Source organism: Equus caballus, chromosome 27, assembly GCF_041296265.1.
Source record: "Equus caballus isolate H_3958 breed thoroughbred chromosome 27, TB-T2T, whole genome shotgun sequence".
Classification (NCBI taxonomy): Eukaryota; Metazoa; Chordata; class Mammalia; order Perissodactyla; family Equidae; genus Equus; species Equus caballus.
The window spans coordinates 30158644-30180265 of NC_091710.1; positions in this window are offsets into that span (position 1 = coordinate 30158644).

Genomic DNA, 21622 nt, shown 5'->3' on the forward strand with positions numbered 1-21622 from the left:
ACTTGGAATACATGACAAAGCCATCAGGATTTCTTCAAATAGAAGGACCACAAGTATTCCCCATAGCTTGTAAATCTCCATCACCAACACCCAAAATGAAGAGCTCTCTGCTCTCTCTCTATATGTAGAGACCACTACTTTGAGAAAACAGCATTTCCTTTTTACTTATTCGGCAATTTTTCTCTCTGATGGGATATCTGAATAATACATGAACAGCTAAGTGTTAAGGTGCAAAAAGGTGTTTGAATACAGCTGTGGAGTGCTCTGGATGTAAAATAAATAGGTAAATTACAAATAATCAGAGTCTTATTTTAAAATTTGACTTCATTTAGCCCAGCTCGCTGATAAGGCATTTACAGATTGGATTAGAACTGTCCATTTCTCTCCCCTCGTCTCTCCTGCAGTTAAGTGCTTCCACTTGAAAACACTGCAGAGGGCCCTGTGCCTATAAAAGGGGCTCTGCTGATGATCTCTGAAATCCTTTCTGACACTGAAATTCTACGAACATCACTCAAAGGCACGGGGCCCCACAGGCGCAATATTAAAGCGTGTGGCCTGAGGAAAAAGCTTAGCTCCAAATCTGCCCATTCTTCCAGGTCATACTGGCTGTTGCCAGGGCCTCTTGCCCACATTCCTGATTCTAGCTGCTTCATCTGGCTTGAGACTCTCATTTCTTGCCCACTTCCCCAGCAAGTACCGACACTCAGGTTCCTGATTCTCATGAATTTTCCTGTCTACCTAGGACATGAAGTCGTCCTTCCTAGGATGTAACTCACTGGTCTCTGGTGCCTTCTTTCCACTGGCTTGACTCCAATACACCTCTAATCTATGCCTGACACCAACCATCCTCAACCTCAGACTTGCTTTCCTGATCCAGACCCCCTTTTGACTTGCAGAATCGTGTGCTACTAGCCTTTTATCTGGGAGGTTTTTTGTTTTATTTCATTTATTTCTATGGGTTTTATTTCTGTCCAAATGAGAGCCTGATTCTTAGCTTCTCTGTTCAAACTTTTGGCCTTCTCTTGGCCTTTCTCTCAGACATTTTCCAGGACTTCCATCCACATAGGCTCCCAACATGTCAAGAAATAATATTCCCCATTCTCTAAGTCCTAGAAATCTCCTTAGGCTATGAATATGCCATTCTGTCTTTGGAACCTGGCTCCTGTGTAGCTCTTGTTACTTATATCTTTTTTTCTCCATCAGCTGTCTTTCCTCTTGTTTCTAATGTACTCCATTTCATATAGACACTCCCTAGCAATTACATCGCTTCCTAAGAAATACCCAATTTATTCTTTTCTGTCTTTCTTCTGGCCACCATTCCAGTTTACAGCTGAAAATATGACAAAGATAATACAACACATCTCATCTTTGTTGACGCCAAAGTTGACAGTAGGTTGACAAATACTGGAATCTCAAAAGCACACTGAAAATTTACAACCTGGTTTTTGACCAGCAGGAAATAGGTTAGAGGATAATCTGCAATAAATACGGGAATGGGACACTTCTTTATTCACACGTTTCTCTGTTACTTGAACCCGGGCTGAAACAGAAGGTCTAGGCCCCTTACAGCCTCAAAGCCACTGAGATGTGACGGAGCCCACAGGCCTGGGTTCTTTCTCCCTTTGCCACACTTACTCTCAGTGGGAGATGTTTGCAAATTAATATGTGTTTTCTCCACTGAATTGTGGCATTTATTGCTCCAGAAGGCTTTCAACTCTTAGTTCTTTTGTGTACATAAAAAATGAATAAAACCACAGTTTGTAAATGCTGTGGAGCCTCTGTTGCTTTGCATTATTTTCATTTATTTCATTGCCTTTTGAGACTTACAGTTGATATACACAATGCCGTCTTATGAGCAAATGGATATGGTAATAAAGCGTCTTAATAAATTCAATCAATACATATGTAAGAATAATTTTTTAAAAATTCCAGATCTTGATGGTACTGCTAAGAAAACCAGCTTTAGCAGATGAAAGAATTTTTAAAGCTGAACTCTATATTGATCAGTCCTTTAACTTCGTATTCCCCTTGCGTTTTATGTTTCCAAAGATCCTACAACCATTCATCAGGTTTGTTTGTGTCAAACCTGGTGGACAAAATATATGGCCAAACTCCATTTTCCAAATTGGGACATCAAGATCTAGGGAAGGTAAGTTTCTTCTCTAAAGCTATTGCAACCAACTGAATAAAACTGTTTTTTTTTTTTTTTTTTTGGACTTGAGACAAATATATGACATCCCTGGTACACAGTGGCCACTTTACCTTATTCTGCTTCCTTTTCCTCTAAATCAAAACAATCAACAACTATGTACTGATGTCTCCTGTACTATCTCTACAGGGATAAAAAGAATGCTCTCACCTCAAGGACTTTATAATTTATTTTGGAAGAAAACACATAAACTCATAATAAAATATGTGATTTTCAGGGGAATTTGTATTAAATAACCTGTTATCATGATGGACGTTGATAACAGAAGGGCACTGCTTCAGGTTGAAATGATCAGGGAGGCTGCACATCGAAGCTGCTTCAGTTCTGCAGGGAGGGGAAGGCATTCCAGGCCAGGAGACACCCAGGAGCAAAGGCTAGACACCAGAGTGTGCATGCTTTATTTAGAAGACAGGGAAGAAGCCAACGGAGATGGAAAAGAAATTTCAAGTAGATGGATGAAACGGTCTGCATTTATTATAACTTTGAATATTAAGCATAAAATAGGTGGCACAGTTTTAAGAAATGTAAAGTCTAGGGTTCTTAAAGGCTAAGCCTACTCTCATGTCTTTGTAATCCCTTGCATGTGTTTATACAATGCTTTTGCAAGAGTAATTGGAAAGAGACAGTGACTAAAACTCTTTTCTTGAGAAGCAGGGAGATTCTTATCCCCACTTTGAGGATGAGGAAACTGAGCCTCGTGATCTTAATTGCCCAGGTCCACACAACTAGTGAACTCGGGGATCAGGTTTCAAGCCCCTAAATATTTATCTTCTCAAAGTCCTTCCTCTTAATTACTTTGCTACAACACACAGTCCCCAGGAGATAGCTGCCCAATTGGATAATGACAGAGGTGGTCCAGACCTTGATCTTGGGAGTCCTGATAGGTTTCCAACTCTAGGACTTAATACCTGCAAAGGCCTGGGCAAATTAATAATCCACATCTGGATTAATCTTAATAAATCTTAATAAATCCACATCTGAGTTCCTCATCTATGACTGTAAGTTGAAAACAACTGAAAATAATAACACTTCCGTCCTGGAGTATTGTGAGGATTCAAGGAAATGGTCTTTATATGGTGCCTAGAGGATTAATGTTCCCCAAATGTTACTTCCTCCTTTCTTCCCCTTTCATCCACCTCTAATATTTAAATGTATAATCTATTATACTACTTCCAACGTGGTCACAGGGCTTGGCCTTACCCTCAGAATCATACAGTAGTGCCTTAAAACATTCCTAAACTCACAGAGTTGGTAAGTCATCTGTAGGTAAGGCCCTTTGGGGGCTCCATAATGGGGGGTATCTGTTATTTGGAACTAAGTTCTCCCTCTGCCACTTCCTCAATGTGTTATGATTATGATACAGTGGTTAGTGTCCAGACCCTGGGACCTCACTGCCTGGTTCAAACCCTGGCTCCGCTCTCCTAGCTGTGTCTACCTGGGTAAATTACTTTACTTGCCTCTGCCTCAGTTTCCTCAGCTCTGAATGGGAATATTAGTAGTATCATAGGCTTGCTGTGAGGTTTAAATGAGTTAATGCACCCAAAACACTAGGCATATATATTCAAGAAATTTTAGCTGTTATGGTTATTTATTATTATTACTATTATTTTGAGTCACAATAACCAAACTAATGCTTGTTTTCACATAACACAGACTTTCCCATGCACTAGTTTATTTGAGCATTATGTTTATCTAGAGAGAATGATAGAGTAATGATTATTATCCTTATTTCATAATAGGCTTTTCTTGGGAGCAGAACAAATTACACATTATCATTTTAAAAGTTTTCAAACAATACAGAGAAATTCAAATAAAAAAAATAAAAATAGTGCTGAATCCCACCATCTAATAGTAAACCACAGTGAACACTCTTCCAGTCACCTGTTTCTGCAAACATATGTGTAGATAGATGTGTTAATGTTAAAAATAGGATCATACTCAGCATCCACCTAACAAGCATTAATTGAATACTAGGCTTGGGTCTAGGGATATTGGTGGAGTTGGAGGGAAGTGGATGATTTGAAAGACATTTGGAGTTAAAAGGCTTCATGATGGATCAGCTACGAGAGATAAGAAGGATTAGGGAACAGAGATGATTCATAGTTTTTGCCTTGTATAACAGGATGGCTGGTGGGGCATTTATTTAGGAGGAAGCACTCCTATTCTGTAAGTGATATTTTGTACTCATTAATATGCTAATTGTCCATGCCAATCAGCATACATGTACATTGCCATTTTCAATGACCACATAGTATTTCATTGTATGTGTAGTTTTTAGTAACTTAATAATTAGTAATTTAGTTAACTATTCCTATATTACCAAGCATTTAAGTTGTTTCCAATTTTTTACAATTTTCAACAAGGCTGCAGTGAATATCTTTATTAAAATATTTGGTTTTATACTTATTCAACTATCTTTTTAGGATAAACTTCAGGGAGGGGAAATTGCATGGCCAAAGGGTATCACAATATGCATTTTGATACAGACTGTCAAGTTGTCTTCCACAAAAGCTGCACCAATGGGAGCTCATATCAAAGACCTGGGGAGTGCTATCTAGCAATCCAGGCTTGCCAATTCTGGGTACCAATGTCTTTTAAATTTTCTCTTTTAATATATGCCCATTTAAAAATAAAATAAGTGATGAAGATTCAGACAGGTCAAACAGCTTGCGTGATATCACACAGCTAGAGTAGTGAGGCTGGAGAGAAAATTCAATTTTCACATTGGTACAATGCTTTTTTTGCTTCATTTATAATTTTTAAGCATTATCTCTCAAAAATCCAAAAGGGAAAACAAAAAAGTCCACATCAGTCACAGATAGCTTGTCATTGGTCTTAGCCCTCCATCAGATGGTTAAAAAGAAATAACCCAGGCATGCTGAATTCCTTTCAAAAAGGCCAAATGGACTGATGTTTAAGGAACAATTCCGAAAGTCCACCCAATCAAAAACTTCTCTTCTTCTGGTCTTTGCACTGAAGACTCTATCAAAAACTGTAGATCTTGGGGATAAAAAATTATACACCTAAAATTCTCTTTTTAAAATCCAAAACATTCCTTGTCATGATAACAAGTACATTAAAACCATTGGCAGTATGGAGTGATTTAACAAATTCATCACCTTTAGAGCCCTGAAGAAATGACACTGACAGCACCTGCTAGTTTTAATGTGGGAAGAGTCAGCCACAGAAAGGAAGGTGGGAAAACACTTTTAGGGAAAACTTCACAATATAGCCCAGAATCGGCCAAGCACTCTAGAATACTCAATATGATTTGAGTCACTTCCTCGAATGAGATTCAAATTCTACACAGAAGACAGGGAATAAATGTAGGTCACCAGTGCCCCAATTCTACTTCTTTCCTGACACCCCTCCCCCCAATATATCCCTTCCTCCATACACACAAATACTTCTCACCAAAGAGAATAATGCACCCAGGGGCACTTCTGCAGGGATTGCAACGGGCATGTTCTAAAGGAGGCAGCAGTGGCTGGACTTGGCTGGACTCTGGGACTCATGAGACTACAGGTGTCCTTTCTTTGGGGACCAACCAATTTGTCTGGCCCACCCACTAAGCTCCTGCTAAAATGTCTGCCAGAGAAAGGAAGGAGGGGTCCAGAGGGGCAGTATAGAGGGAGGGAAGGAAATTAATGTTTACTACCCTATATACACCACACATCTTGCTAGGCATGTAACTCCCTTATTAAATTCTCATGATAATCTCTCTATCTCCTATTCCTTTCCCTTTTTCACTCTTTCTTTGCCACATATTCTCATGGTGTTTTTCTCTTCTCCGCCAGATTTTTGGAAAAATTAAAAGTAATTCTACACAACTAAAAACTTGCTCCAACTAATAGTTGGAAGAAAAGGCAAAAGGCATCATTTTCGGAAAACATATGGAGGGTAAGATTAACAACAACAAAGCTTTCTTTATAAAAAAATAAATAAAAGCTTATTTCCACCAAATCAGGAAGCTTAAACATGCTTTCACCAGTGATTTCAAACAATTAAGATTCAAGGAATAGTTAATTTCCTGACTAATTAAAGGCTTCAAATCTTTTGTGGCAATTTTCTTCAGGGAAAATCTTTCTAACATATATAGGTCTGTATTACTGACAGTAAATACAGCATAAAGAAGGGAACTGAAAAATTTTAAATTGATTAGGTATCCTTACTATGCCTTAGGTTTATCATTCTGAACATCTTTTTTATGTAGATAAGGAAGATCCCGGAGACCAAACCTGATTCCATTCATACATTTTAAAAACTATACTTATGATGGATCCTCATTTGAGTAGTTTTGTCAAGGTCTTTTTCCCTAAGGAAAGTGAAACTATCAAAGCTAGTCAGTAGAGAGCCATGCTTCAGTTCCAATTAGTAAACATTTTACCACTTTTCACAAGGTCTGTTAAGAGGATATCAGGGATTTACCTCTAAAGAAAACAATGAGAAAAAGTTAGCGATTCCCTCTCCTAGTTGAATACCCAAATGTCCTGGTGAACAACGTTCAGGTTCTGAGTTTGCACTTTGCTCCAGAGGCACTGAGCAAATAGATTTCCAGCTTCTCACATGACCTTGATATGCACCTAAAATTTCCAGGTGCTTAGACTCTACCCTGGAAATTATTAGAGAGTCTAGCTGTTTCTGCTCTGGCTGACCCACCATGAGATTTATGTTAGCCCTTGACTGCTGTGTATTGACCCCCATAAAAACTGTAGTCACTAAAAGAGTGTTTGGCACCTTATGATTTGCACACCTTTTCAAGGAACCTAAAATACCAGAGGTTGTGCTCCAACATTCCAAATCCTTCAGGGAATTAGTTGAGTTTTAAGGGAGTGAAGGTATTAGAAAAACACATCAATTCACTGCCTGTATTCCCGATGTTGTTAATGATAATAATTATCTAACACCATGCATGGGAGGCAGACGTTCATGATGTTAATATCCATTCATGTTCTAAAATCAGGTGATTCCGTCATTTGTATACCTTCTCTTCATGACAATTAGAAAAGGCACATCCTATAGGGTGGACACAGGCCCATGCATGGGGCTAATTCTTAATAAATGGACCACTAGCTGATTTCAGCCCTTAGTTGGGTACTCTGTTCACTGCACATACAGCACCATGACTTATGGGAGCCCTGCAGGCATTACTGAAAAAGTCACATGTTCTGGACTGCATACTGGACTTGGGGAACAAAAACTTAGATTCAAGATTAATTGGAATTGTGTCAATATGTATTTATGGGAAATATAATTATGATATGTTTATATGAATGTCTGATTTATTCTAAAAAATATTTTAAACAGCTAAGAACGGCATTCATCCAATTAGGGCACAGACAATTAGAAGTAAATACTCAGTAGGTTTCGGTTCAAGTAGCCCAAAAAACAAGAAAGCAATGTGCTTCCCTTTGATTTTTTTTACCCTTTTTCTAGAAAGTCTCTCCTTGTACTTTTCCGGGCCAGTCATTAGCTATAACAAGAAGCAGAGGAGAAGGAAAGATTGAGGCTTTGGCTGAATTTGGTTATGTCTAAACCCTTGGGTTTTTCTACCTGGTTGGCTAAGCCAAGTGTCTCTGTGAAGAAGAGACATGTCAGACATACAATTGGCAGCCTTACTCTGCTACACTCACATGCCAACAGAGGAGAAAAATGGAAGATGGAATAATGGAAATCAACACAAACAAAGGCAGTACTTTTCACTCAAACTTCAAATTCTGTTTCAAAAAACGAACACATACCCACATACGCATCATAGCAATAAACTTAGAAACTAGAACCGAGGGAAGGGAACAGGCAACAAGGGGTACACGGTGGTCCGAGAATCTGCTGCCATTACGATGTTATTTTCTGTTGTGATCACGACACTTTTTAAAGTGAATGCACTCATTTTAGCAGGCATCTTGAGAGATTGATCCCAGCTTGGTATTTTTAGTCAGCCCCTGCTGCATATAGAACATTCTGGACAAAGTCTTGGCCCCCAAGTGTGGGTGCCCCAAGGAGAATGACTCAGGTTCCAGGATCATTCGTGCTCTGGGAACTCAAGTGTTTTCAAGAACATTCTACTAGAGATGTAATTACTACTCTTTTAATAGAGAAAATGAAAAGAAGGGAGAAAATACAGGAAGAGACCTATAGTAAATTGACTTGACGTTTTGTTTCCAAAGATTTGAGAAAAATCTCATACCAAAAGCAGCACAGAACTAAGCAATTTCAGCATAGCTGAAAGTCACATATCTTCTATATCCTCACTAATTCAATTCAGTAAATATTCACTGTATATTTAGAAGACACTATTTAGGATACAGAAATATAAACAAACACAGATGCTCCTGGAATTTTAACGTAGCTGTTTAAAAAAGCAGTCAACTAGAGGGTAGATTCTATAGCACAGAATTTAAAAGTCACGAGGAAAGAAAAATAAGTTCAGTTCCTAATCTATTCAAACATATCCTAGATTTTTATATGAAGTAGTGAGCTGTCCTAAAGAACTCTGCAAGGTGGGAGATTCATGGGTCAATAGATTTGAGGCCATCTTGTCAAATCCTTCAGTGAAGCTCAAATAGTAATAGGAAATAATTATCAAGGGTTTGGGGAACTCTTCTAATTTCTTTAACATGTATTAACTTCTATAATCCCTTTAATAATCCTATGAAGAAAGTACTCTTATTGTATCCATTTTACCCTTGAGATAATGGAGGCACAGAGATTTTACGAAACTCCCAAGGGTTACAGGGTAGAAAAGAGTAGAGCCGATACTGTGCTGTCCAATTATAGAGCTTAAAACTTTAATCACTTTGCTAGAACATCCCTCCAAATTCTTACAGGGGGCAGGAGAGTAATATAGACCTACAGCCAGCTGAAGCAGCTCTGTAAGAAAGATAAGGAGTGGCAAACTTTCTGGGACTGGGGAGTACAATGCCCCATCTGAAGGGGGCAGTTCTTATTCAATTTCAGGCAGGAATTTGGGTCTGTTGCCAGATCTGATATTTCCAGAGAAGCAGACAATTGCATTTATTTTATGGGAAATCTCATGACTTTTAAATGCTGGAAACTATTCCAAACAAACCAACCAAAGAAAAGACATCCACGGGCTGCATATTTGTGACCTCTGCTCTCTGTTTTGAATGGAGCAGCGCTCAACATTTTTGCGGGTCATGTTACCCTTTGAGAATTGAATGAAAACTATATAACTTCTCACAGAAAACTAATTCTAAACATACACTTGCAAGCTGTCTTGCATATAATTTCATAGAGGTTATGCATGGATCCCCTACAGGTCCCCGGGCTTCCGGAGAAGTAATCTCTGCTCTAGATGGGCAGCAACTGTCAGTGTGCTGGTACCATGTTAACAGCAGCGGGCGGGCCCCAGCCCCCACCTAGAATCCATTTCAGCTGTGGGTTACCTCATACAACAAAGTTACTCATCGGGAAAAAACATAAAGAAAAGCCCAGATCAAAATTAAAAAATCAAATTGGGGGAAAGAAAAAAGAAGGAAAACCCCAGGCCAAAATAAATAAGTAAATGAATAAATAAATAAATAAATGAACAGCAACATCCTAAGAATGGTACCAGGTTTCTGAGTGAATGAAAGAAATTCCTGCATGCAGCCCATGGTGGCTTTCTTTGCCTCGCGAGAGGTGAATAACCTGTCAGATGAGACAGGAAGCATCATTTAGAACAAAACAGTAACGTGTAGATGGGAATCTAGGTAAATCTCTGCCTTGGCAGGATGATGAGCAAGAATTTCAGCCCAGGGTTACACCCAGGCTCGCCAGTATCCCTCACCACACACACACACACACACACACACACACACTGTATACAGCTTTTCTTCACTCAGACACTTCACTAGCAGACAATGCCATCTGTGGCTTTGCAACTAAAAAGGCAACTCTGGGCCCAACCATCTTCTTCATTTTTCCTGCACTGTCATCCAGGAGGACCGTCCTTGGCTTTATGACTGAAGAATCTTCTAGCAGATCCTGGGCCTCTTGCAGCCCTGCCTCTCTGTCTCTCTCAGTCACTAGATGCCTCTGTGTGATAAGGGCTCCTCATCTCCATTGCTCATAGGCCTGTTATGGCTGACTTCCCTAGTGGGCTCCAAATGGCCACATCATTCTGGTTGTCTTTCCCACTTCAGCTCCTTACAGAGCAGATGATGGCCTCATGGGAGGGGAAATCAACACTAAACAGAAGTGCACACAAATGACAGGCAGAGTGGGGGAGCCTTGCAGACTAAGGGAGCCATCCACAGCAAGATCTGATATCATAGTTGATCAAGTCTATGCTGATGATGAGCTAGTACAGTGATTCTCAACAAACTGCCACTGTTCCCAAAGAGCCTAAAACCAGCAGAATTTCGATAGCATGCAAGTGCGTGCATGCGTGCGTAAGTGTGTGTATGTTTTCAATGGGCGTGATCTGTTGACTTTGGACAAGAGAGGGTAACTGTAGTTGGATGGAATGCCGTAGAGGAGAAGCTTTAGGCAGCAGCCAGGCTCAAGTAATCGCCCTAACTGCTCCTCACACTTCATCACCTTGTTCCTGTGTTGATACAGAGAAGTCCCCGGAGAAAAATGTTTGTCCAGTAATTGCCACAGAGCCCAGTTCATGCCACTGCAACTCACTTCAACTCAAAGATATGTGCTAGATACAGTGGAAATACTGAGGAATAGGAGTGAGCCAGGCACATGCGGCCCCTGCTTCCATGGAACTTACAATCTGGGGAAGAATGGGCATTTCTTGTACTTTCATTAGTCTAGCTGTTAGTACAAGCTATTTAAATACAGAATAATCCAGTATCAAGAGATTTTTAATTCAAATTGACTTTGATTTATTCATACACCGTATGTTATATTAGTAGTACCAAAAAATCCAGGAGCATTAGCACAGAGGCAATTCCTTTTGAAAGTAGAGAAATATTTTCTCCCATAAAAAGCCATAGCAGCTTGGACTCTAGACATGAGTCATCTGCTCTGTGGTCGGCCCAGTCAGAGGCAGTAGCAGGCAAGTCACTGGCTTCCATTGTCTCAAGCTGGCAGAGGCTACAATTGAGAGACTGGTGGACCAATAGACTCCAGCTACTGACTGACTTCTGAAAGTCCACACATCATGCATGATAGTAAGGCACCTCCCTCTTGGGCCTTAATGATATGACAGAGGAAGTAACATGGCTTTGGTTTGCTTCACACTTACCATACTAAGACTCTTCTTAAGATATATATATAGAACTTTGTTTTAAGCTTAAGACAGACATAAATATATGTTTAGAAACCTGATTCATAGTATAACAAATTCATGATATAATTCTGTATTTGTATATCTGTGTTAGCCCTATTTTAAAAACATTTATTTCTTTCTCAGAGGCCGAATTCTCATATTATCTCATTGGTTTAATGAACAATTTGTAAGTGCAAGCAAAAAAACATAAAACAGGGTTTTCTTTTGCTCTATATTACAATACCAGGTATAGGGGGAGACAATGCTAGGAAAGAGAAATTCTCCTTACCAAATGTGTGTTTAAAAATCTGATACTTGTAGATTTGGCCTATTGTGGTCTCTGAAGGTCAACGACCCAAGAGAGGAGAAATGATTGTCCCTGATATTGATTTTCCAAAGCAAGTGCTCTGGCGGGCTTTTTAGGGAGATTATACAGCCTGGGAAATCTGAGAATGAACGCAGCAATGTTATCAACCCTTACAGCACAGATAGACAACATACCTGATATCCCATCATGGGAAATAATGAAAAGGCACGACAATACATATACATTCAAGTCAGCTTCACCATCCTCAGGCAATGGTTATTAGGACTTTCAACATGCTAAAATGATCTGGTCAATCAAGCGCACTGGATAGCCATCCCCCTATCAGTTCAAAGAATGCCTGAGGTCGGGCAGAATGAGGCTCCTGGGGCTTTAGGTGTAGGGAAGTTATAAGTCTCTTTACATTAAATTTTGTTTTCATGCAGTGCAAACAGATACCTAATAGCTGGTTTGATCCCCTGCCCAGGAAACTGATGGAGGAAGACAGCCACTTTCAGGGATGGCAACAGAGTCCAAAGATGTCACGCAGAGCTGAAGATTACTAGCGAAACTCCAGCAGTGAGAACTTCCCTGAACAGATTTTTTTCAGCATTGGGAATATTACGCATGGAAACCAAGTAGCCATCCTTTATTTTCAAACTGGAAAAGCAATGAGTTGTATTAGCCAAAGTAATAAAAGTTTCTTATTGTTTGTTGTACAGCGCAAGACTTTGACACAAGTCTCCATGGAACAAATGAAAGATTTATGCTGATCTTTAGCCAAAAGAGACAGTTATCAGCTTTTTAACGTTATTCCGTGATTAGTGGAAAAGTCATGAATGGTTTGTATATGTGGATATACATTTACGCGCACACACACACATATATATACACACACACATATATATAATATATATACATATATATTAAAAACTCAAGCCACTATCTCATATCTGACAAATATGACATCAGTAGACATAGGCCAGATAAATGATTCCATCAAAAGGAGCCATTATAAAAGGTTTCCCTGGCCAAAATTTCATTTCAGAAATAAAAGAAAGAGAAACATGGCTTATGTCTCTTGAACGTAATAGCAGTGCTTAACGAAAAATATTAACTAACTTATTGCTAACATTTCTATAGCTGATGCTAACAATGACAAAGAGTTAGAGGAAAATCTGTGTTGAGCTGAATTCTTGTGTTAGAGACAATGACTACGTTATCGTCCCTTGGCAGCTTGTTGCTGCTCTGGTACCACATTCCTTGACTATGTCTTAGAGTGGCCCACTGATCTTCTTCAGTCCCTATTTTACTTATTTACCAGTCAACCCATTACTACACATTTTTGATCCCTGTGTGAAATTTCTTAAGGATTACATGAGCAGAAAAATACAGATTTTCTGTTTTGAAAAAGTTTAGGATATTAATAATATGTGCTCATAAGTACCAACTGCCAGAATAAATTAACTGACACAGGGAGAGAAAGAAAGAGAGAGAAAAGACTTGGGGGGGGGGGTGAAGAGGGGATGGGGAGAGGTAGAGTGAGAGAAGGTGCACAAACTCAAGGGCTCAAAGCCTTGGATAAGAATATTTATTCTAATCAAGTTCAGAGAAAAGATAAGTGGGGTTGAAATGCTCAGGAGAGGTCAATGGAGGGGGAAGTGAGGGGCTTCCAAGGGTACCTTGAAGTACTTGATTAGCTAGAAAGAAGGGGGCAGAGCATTTTAGGAGATGAGAAAGACATGAGTAATAAAGAGAAATTGGGAATGACAGGAAAGATATCTGCCTGCCTGAAAGACAGGATTTATCCTATAGAGCAGGAAAAATAAAGTTGGATAGGCAGGAATGATTCAGGTGATCACAGGTCCTGGGTGTCGCTTCAGTCTCTGCTCAAAGACAAACAATACACCACTGCCTGATAACATCACAGACATTAAATAGATGTCTAAGTATGGCCAACAGAAATCCGTCTACATGAAGGACTTCCCTGACCTTCAGGATGGTTAATACAAATTCTAGAATTGTAGTGTAATTCCTTTCTAGAGCAAGGGAGTCTTTCCTCACAGAAATAGCCACAGGCTCTGTGTCCCTAAGGCACTTTTCATCAGTGTGCCATGCAGGGGAAGAAACATTACTATCCCACTGCATCAGGGCCATGAACCATAGCTACTGAATCCCAGACCCATGATGCAATGCATCCCAGGTACACAAAAATACCTTAAATGGTCACCTCACGCAGGGTCAGTTAGGAACCTCTCTTGGAAGACACTTAGTAACCACAAAAGTAAGCTACATGATTCTTGTCACCAAGAGTTTACCATGCATTATTCACATGGCATAAACATGCATTCTCATCTTGTTATTTGCAAATCCTGCCTCTTTAAAGCTAAGTGTTCATATTTGTATAGTTCCCAAAAAACTGATACACGTATTAACATGCCTACTATAACTGGCCTCTACATTTTCTAAAAAGTATGCCTCAAATATTTCTATAATCTGTATATATGTAACAGTGATATTTCTTTTCATCATGTATTATTTTGTCAGAGGCCAAAGGCTCATAATATCTCATTTTGTTTCACGACAATTTATGATTTGTTAAGTAAAGCATGGGTTCCTTTTTTTTTTTTTTTAAAGATTTTATTTTTTCCTTTTTCTCCCCAAAGCCCCCCGGTACATAGTTGTGTATTCTTCGTTGTGGGTTCTTCTAGTTGTGGCATGTGGGACGCTGCCTCAGCGTGGTCTGATGAGCAGTGCCATGTCCGCGCCCAGGATTCGAACTAACGAAACACTGGGCCGCCTGCAGCGGAGCGCGCGAACTTAACCACTCGGCCACGGGGCCAGCCCCCAAGCATGGGTTCCTTTTCATCTTTGTTTCGTAACTGTGCAGGGAGAAGGAATTGCCAGGTGCTTCGCTCTCCCTTCTGTTCCCTGTCTCCTACCAGGTTATGAAGCAGATTTCTTCCCCCGGCTCTGCTCTTTCATTCTAACAGCTAAAACTTTGGAGAGTAGGAGGGGAGGGCTGGGGGTCAATAGGGCTTTCCTCTTGAATGCCCTAGTGACCTTGAACACTTGACCTTGAATGATGGATACGATTTCATCAGGTGGAAATGGACAGAACAGAGGGAACATTTTATTCTAAGACACAGAATTGTGAGAGAGGGGTATGTTCCAGTAAACTCAGTTCTTTGGGTGTGACTGGAGAGCGAGTGAGTGGGGAATTGGGTAAGATGCGGTCAGAATGGTTGTTTCAGATCAAAATATTAAGGACTCTTTTATGTCATGCTAAAGGCAAAATATTTAGTCTTTTTTCTTTTTTTCTCTTTTGAAAAACTGCCTGGCTGAGGTTTAAGGGAGAGATAAGAAAAACAAAATTGGGTTCAACCATCGTGCATTAAAAACTGTTGTGAACCTCCCTCCAGCATGGCCTCGGAGCTTGCCCGTGCTCTGAGCCAGCAGAACTGTGCATCCCAACAGGCCATGGCTACTGTTTCAGGCCCAAAGCATGATGAAAGCTGTGTTTTGATTGGAATAATGTCATCGACATGAAATCTCAAGTTTGCATTTTGTGGGGAAAATGCTTTGCTCATATTCCCCTGCCTTAGGGACCCCATGCTGAGCTTTAGCTGTTTGTCTTTCTTGGGTGCTGGGCTTAAATGAGGACTCCCATAGAGAGTGTGGGTACATTCTCTCCTCAGTGCAGCAATTATATGTTCTATTTATTCTATTGGTACATTGCCCCCAAGTTTAAATCCACTCACTATTGTCATAACTGACGCTGTGTGGCTGCTGTCGGACTCTGCCAAGTCAGGCGTAGTTGCTGAATATGTGGAAGAGGAGACAACCAAGGATTGGGAGGAAAGAGGGCTTTAAAGGGGGTTCTGCCCCTCCTCTGTCTTCAACAAGGACATTGGACATTCTTCCACAATATTATAAGTCTCTACTGTCTACTTCTAGGTCCTTCAACATAAAAAAATCCCAGCAAATACAGGATATACTTTAGGTTTCCGGCAAACCCGAGAAAACTTCAATCTTAATAAAAAGCTGCTTCCGGCAAAAGAACAACATACAAAATATACACTTAGGAATGAGTGAGAGGGTTCAGATTAGAATTGAATAAATACTTACTGGCCTGCAGCAGCATATAGTCTCTCAAAAGGCAGGGAAAGCAATTTTTTGGTACCTAAATAGAGACAACCAACCAGAACTTGAGAGATGAGGATGCTTGCGTACATCAGGGGCTATCATGGGAAGAGGAGATGAAGGAGAGGAAGTAAAACTTAGAATCAGAGCCTGGATTTTCACATGGCTCTCCTTTCGTACAAACCTCTGGAGATGAAAGAGGCTGTCAAATACTTGGAATTCCCCCGTACATTATACATGCACACAGGTGTGCATACACACGGAGACAGTATCATTTCCACTAAGTTGCTTCACAGACAAATATCTACTTAATTGATCTATAGGGATACTATAGTTGTATTATAAAGACAGAAACTGGCAACCAAGTGGTAAAGGAACTTCCCTCAATTCAATTAAAAATTCATGATAGAAATCACGTAAAAAAAAAAGCAACAAAACAACCCATGTTTACTGATTCTCAACCTAATAAACCAGAGGTTACATGCCTCTGTAATATATATTCACTTCCTTATATGCCCTGAAAATGTATGATTTATTATTAGTTATTATCATTAATTAAGTGTAGTTCATGGTCTGTGGTTTAGTCAAGTACTATTAATACCAGGGTCACATAAGATCTGAGTCTTTAACATAAATTATGTCATCTAAGCATAAGAATATACAATTTGATTGTGAGAAGTGATTGAGTAAAGTATTTACAATTTTAGTGCCTCTTTGGAGTATCTAAACATGCTGGCACACTTATCAACACTCTACCCAGCAGTGTTCAAACACTGGTCTTCCCGGGTCTGTATAACCCGGTACTGTGGGATTCTCAGCATCCAAAAGGAGCCATGTGATCATGCAGTAAGCCACTAATATTAAATCCCAAGGCATAAATCCATCTACCTGCACCTGCATCAGAGCCACTGAATATTGCTGGAGAAAAATAAGCCATCATAACCACAGATCTTAAGTGGACAATCAAAACTGTCTACCACCAGTGAAGAACCATGAAGGATCGGAGATGTTACTCTCTCCTACTTACAAAGCTAACCTGTCACTGTTTCATGGATGCTGGCAGAAGACATGAGACTTCGGGGTCAGAGATCAAGGACTTTATATTATGACAAGAGCTCTAGTCAGAGTGTCAACATTGGTACTGGTTCCCTGAGTTCTAGTTCTCACAGGGCAATGTGAAATGGACCAGGTGACATCTGGACACACAAGTGGGTTGTGTTATGGGAGAAGAACCATGCATTTAGGGAACCTGAATATTTTATAATGAGCAATAAGCTTGTCTGACCTTTGCAGCAGAGGGCAACATTCTCTTTATTGTACTGAATAGCAAACAGACCTGCTTTTTGCTGTGGAGAGAGAGACTATCTCTATCTCCCAGGGCTGTTCACTATACAGCCTTGAAAAAGATTCCCAAAACAACTATCTTTTAGTACCTCTAGGTGATCTCATATTGACGCTTAGCTTTAAATACTATCTGTATGTTATAGGCTCACAAAATTTCATCTCCAGTCTCAATTTCTCCCATGAACTTATGTAGCAAACTCCCCCTTTGACATTTTCACTTAGATATTTAATAGACATCTCAAAATGTTAACATGGCCAAAATATAACTAATAATTTTGCCTTCCAATTCTACTCTTCTCTCAGTCTTGCCAATATTAGTAAATGCCAACACCATTTCTCAGTTGCTCAGGTTGAACATTTTGGAGTCACCCTTATTTCCTTTGCTCCAATACCATAAGCCAGTTCTTCAGCAAATCTTGCTTCCTCTGCCTTCAAAACATGTTCAGAATCTCCCTTGCATCTTCTCTACCACCACCCTAAACCAAGCCACCACCACCTTCCACCAGGACCACTGTAATGCTCTTCTAATCAGTCTCCTAATTGGTTTCTATCCATGTCTAATATAATCCAGTTTCCACACAGCAGTTTGATGATATTTTAAACCTTTAAATCAAGTCACATGACTCCCCAACATAATCCCCTTTGATGTGTTATGTTGCCTTGAGAATTAAATGCAAACTCTTTGGCCAAGTTATAAAAGCCCCATGATCTGGCCCTGCCTCCCTGTTTAACCTCATCTTATACTACCTTTTTCCTCATCCTTTATGCTCCAACCTGTGGTCTATTCAAGAAACGAAAAAGTCATGCCAGCCTTAGGATCATCATGTTAGGTGTTTGCCATCCCTGAAATTCTGCCCTCCCTGCTCCTAATTTTAGTATGGGTAGTTCTTTCTTGTCATTCAGATCTCACTTTAAATTCATTTCATTCTCAAATACCTAATCCAAAGTCATCATCCAGCTATCCTCAGGTCACATCATCTATTTTAATGTCCGCATAATACCTATCGATACTGATGTACGAATTTAATCGCTCATGCAGGTAAGCTCCTTGATAACGATGGTCTCCTGAAGATGTCTTGCACTCTCTGGTGTCTCCACTATTTAAACAGTTCTTGGAACAATAAATATTTCTTAAATAGATAGATCAATGAATGAATTATATATGTAATAACAGACAGGGGTGGGGTTTCCTTGGAGAACAACATGGGTAATTAAAACAATAGGATCCTTGGGGCCGGCCCGGTGGCGCAGCAGTTAAATCTGCACGTTCCCCTTCTCGGTGGCCCGGGGTTCGCTGGTTCGGATCCCGGGTGCGGACACGGCACCGCTTGGCACGCCATGCTGTGGTAGGCATCCCACATATAAAGTAGAGGAAGATGGGCACAGATGTTAGCTCAGGGCCAGACTTCCTCAGCAAAAAGAGGAGGACTGGCAGTAGTTAGCTGAGGGCTAATCTTTCTCAAAAAAAAAAAAAGGGATCCTTTTATTATCTTTTGGCACAGCCTGGCTGGTCCATGTACATAGAAGGTATTCAGACATTGGGAGGCCTTTATTTTGAAGATGAATTACTTCAACTTATATTTTTTGCCTATAGAGAGCTTTTAACTGCTTCCACGTAAACGTAGTTTCTAAGCATCCTACTTAATAAGAAATTATACCTAAAATTAAACAATGTTATAGAAGTAATGCATGGACTTGACTTTTCAGTCTTATGTTTTTAATTAATTAATTAATTTACTTATTTTTAAAAACTATTTTTTGAGAGTGTTCTATGTGTAGTCATCAAGTAGAGACCGAGATTTTGACAGTGAGTAGGGCAGAAAAGAGAGTCTTCATAGAATTTATGAGTAATAAGATGCGTAAGTAGCAGAACCAACCACATATGGATGGACACAGCTCTTTGGCAGAGTGGAAAATTCTTGTATCTTGTTTTCTAATTTTTAAATTGGCAAAAGCTACATTCATTAGCTAATATACGTTTTTCAAAAAAATATGTATCCATAAAATAATGCCTTGAGTAACTGTGTTTTGGACTCACAAAAAATTAAAAACTTGTATTTTAAGCCATTTTTTAATAGTTTATGAACTAAGAAACTTCATGAATTCTATGAACTAAGAAAATAGATCTAAGAAACTATCACTATTTAATTTAAAAATTTAATTAAAAAATTTATAGTCTGCCATTATATTGCCTTGAGAAAAATTTTTAATAGCCTGCTGCCTCAATTTATTAATCTGGAAAACATATTAGCAAAATAAACGTCTGATTTTTCAAACCAACAGAAGATTATATAATAAATATAAAACCTCTGGATCTTTTGACCAATCTAATTTTATACAAAGAATTAATAATGAGGTAAGTGATAGAATGAAAAATATCTCCTAAATTATGTCATGAATGTTTATTATTAACTCTTTAGGAAAGAAGGAAAATATTTCCAGGAAAAAGGACTAGAGTATTCAAACCAATAGCTATTTGAATTGCATAAAGTCTCAAGTCATAAGGGAATATTAGTTAATCTGCATGGGTTCCTATCATTGTTATCTTCCTCGTAACATCTTATATGGCCCTAGCGAAATGTAATGGGAAAAAATAACCTTGAAGTTGGCCATGGTAAGAGTATTTACACCACTGAATTTGTCAAATACTGGAAATCAAGGCTTTCCCCCAACACACTCTCTGTCCTCCACCTCCCGGGGAAGAGCTGGTTGTTAAACCAGCACACCACTGATTCGAATCCACAGATGCTTGTACAAATCCTTTCTCTACCATTATAAAAGCATGTGCACACAACATTGGGAGCCCTCGGGTAATGACATTGAAATGAACCTTCAGACAGGTCTGAATCTGACAGTTGTTCTGAGATGGAATCCAGCTTGTGAAATCACACACCATCAATGAAACTTCCTGTCTTGTAGAACAGTTTCTTTACAGGGAAGGAAGGAAGGAGTGGGGAAAGAAGGAAGGAAAGAGGGAAAGAAGGAAGGAAGGGGCAAAAGTGGAAGGAAGAAAGGAGAGAAAGATCCATAAAATTGTCTTCCCTGAAATTGTCTATTTCTCACTTATATACCCTAGAATCTGACAGTATTATAAGCCTATAAAACTCCTTTAGCTGTAAAGATGGATGATTAAACTGCATTCCTGTTAATTAAAATAAAAGATAGTTTTAAGTGAAAATAGGAAGTGGATTCTGTAAATGAGAGGGCACTGGGGCATAGATTTGAATATTACACTCCATAAAGACAGCCCATTGTGCTAATAGCAAAGCAGTAAACAATGCATTATCTCTGACATATCCTTCCATTCATTCACACACAAACACAATCATTTAAAAGAGCCTCTTTCACACACCCCCTTAGCCAGAGAATGTGGACAGGACTCAGTGAAGAGGAAAAAGAAGCAAATCTAAATATTTATTATTATTTTAAAATTACAGCGCCACTTAAGTCTAAGGCCAGAGTAGATCCGTCACTTTGTGTCTCCTGTCTCTTGCTAGAGCCAGAGAACATTCTAGTCTCTGCCTTGTTGCATTTGCCCTTGCATAAAGATATAATTTCCACATGTCAATCTCACGTCTTTTTAGTAATTAGTGTGGTGTATGGGAAAGAATGCAGCCTTAGGACCCAGGCAGTTCAAACGTTGTGTTAAAATCCTGCCTGTTTCAATAGTTGTATGGTATTGGAAGGCCAGGTACTGAATCTGAAACTTCTTCTTACCCTTCAGTTTGGAATCATAACATTGACCTCACAAGGTTATTGTGGAAACAACGCGCGTAAAAGAGGCATGACGTGGTACATAACACAGAATAAGTCCTCCATAATAGTCCTTTATTTTTCTCTTTCCTTATCTTTATTTCTTCTCAAAACTGAGGGAGCAATCCTTGATTTGCTAGGACAAGAAAAGAACAGCTGCAGGCCAGTTAGCAAAAACATCCAGACAAGTAGTCCAAAAGGGGATTTTAATTGGAAACTTATTTATTATTCAATGTGGAGTTGATTACTCAAAAGAAAACCCAACACTGTGCCTTTTAAATTTCCCTTTCAGGGGCCTTTAGTAGTTGTTTGGGTTTCTTTCTTTGTTTCTAGCCTGGGAAGACAATCCAGAAGATGTTTTAACAAGACGGCTACAGAAAAAAGTGTAGAGTTCACAGTTCCTTATTAGCGACAACCTCAATTAATGCACAAGGAAGGAAATAATTGTCATTGTATAGTGTTTCTATTACGCGGGGTGCTTATCACGTGCTTTATCAACATTTAAATCCAATCCTCCAACAGCCATGGGAATAAGACCATAAGAGTAATAACAACAAAGGCATTAGTATAAATAGAACACACCTTTTATTTCCTTTCATGTCTCTCTCTTTGAGATTTGAAATGCTTTTCACATATCAGTGTACCT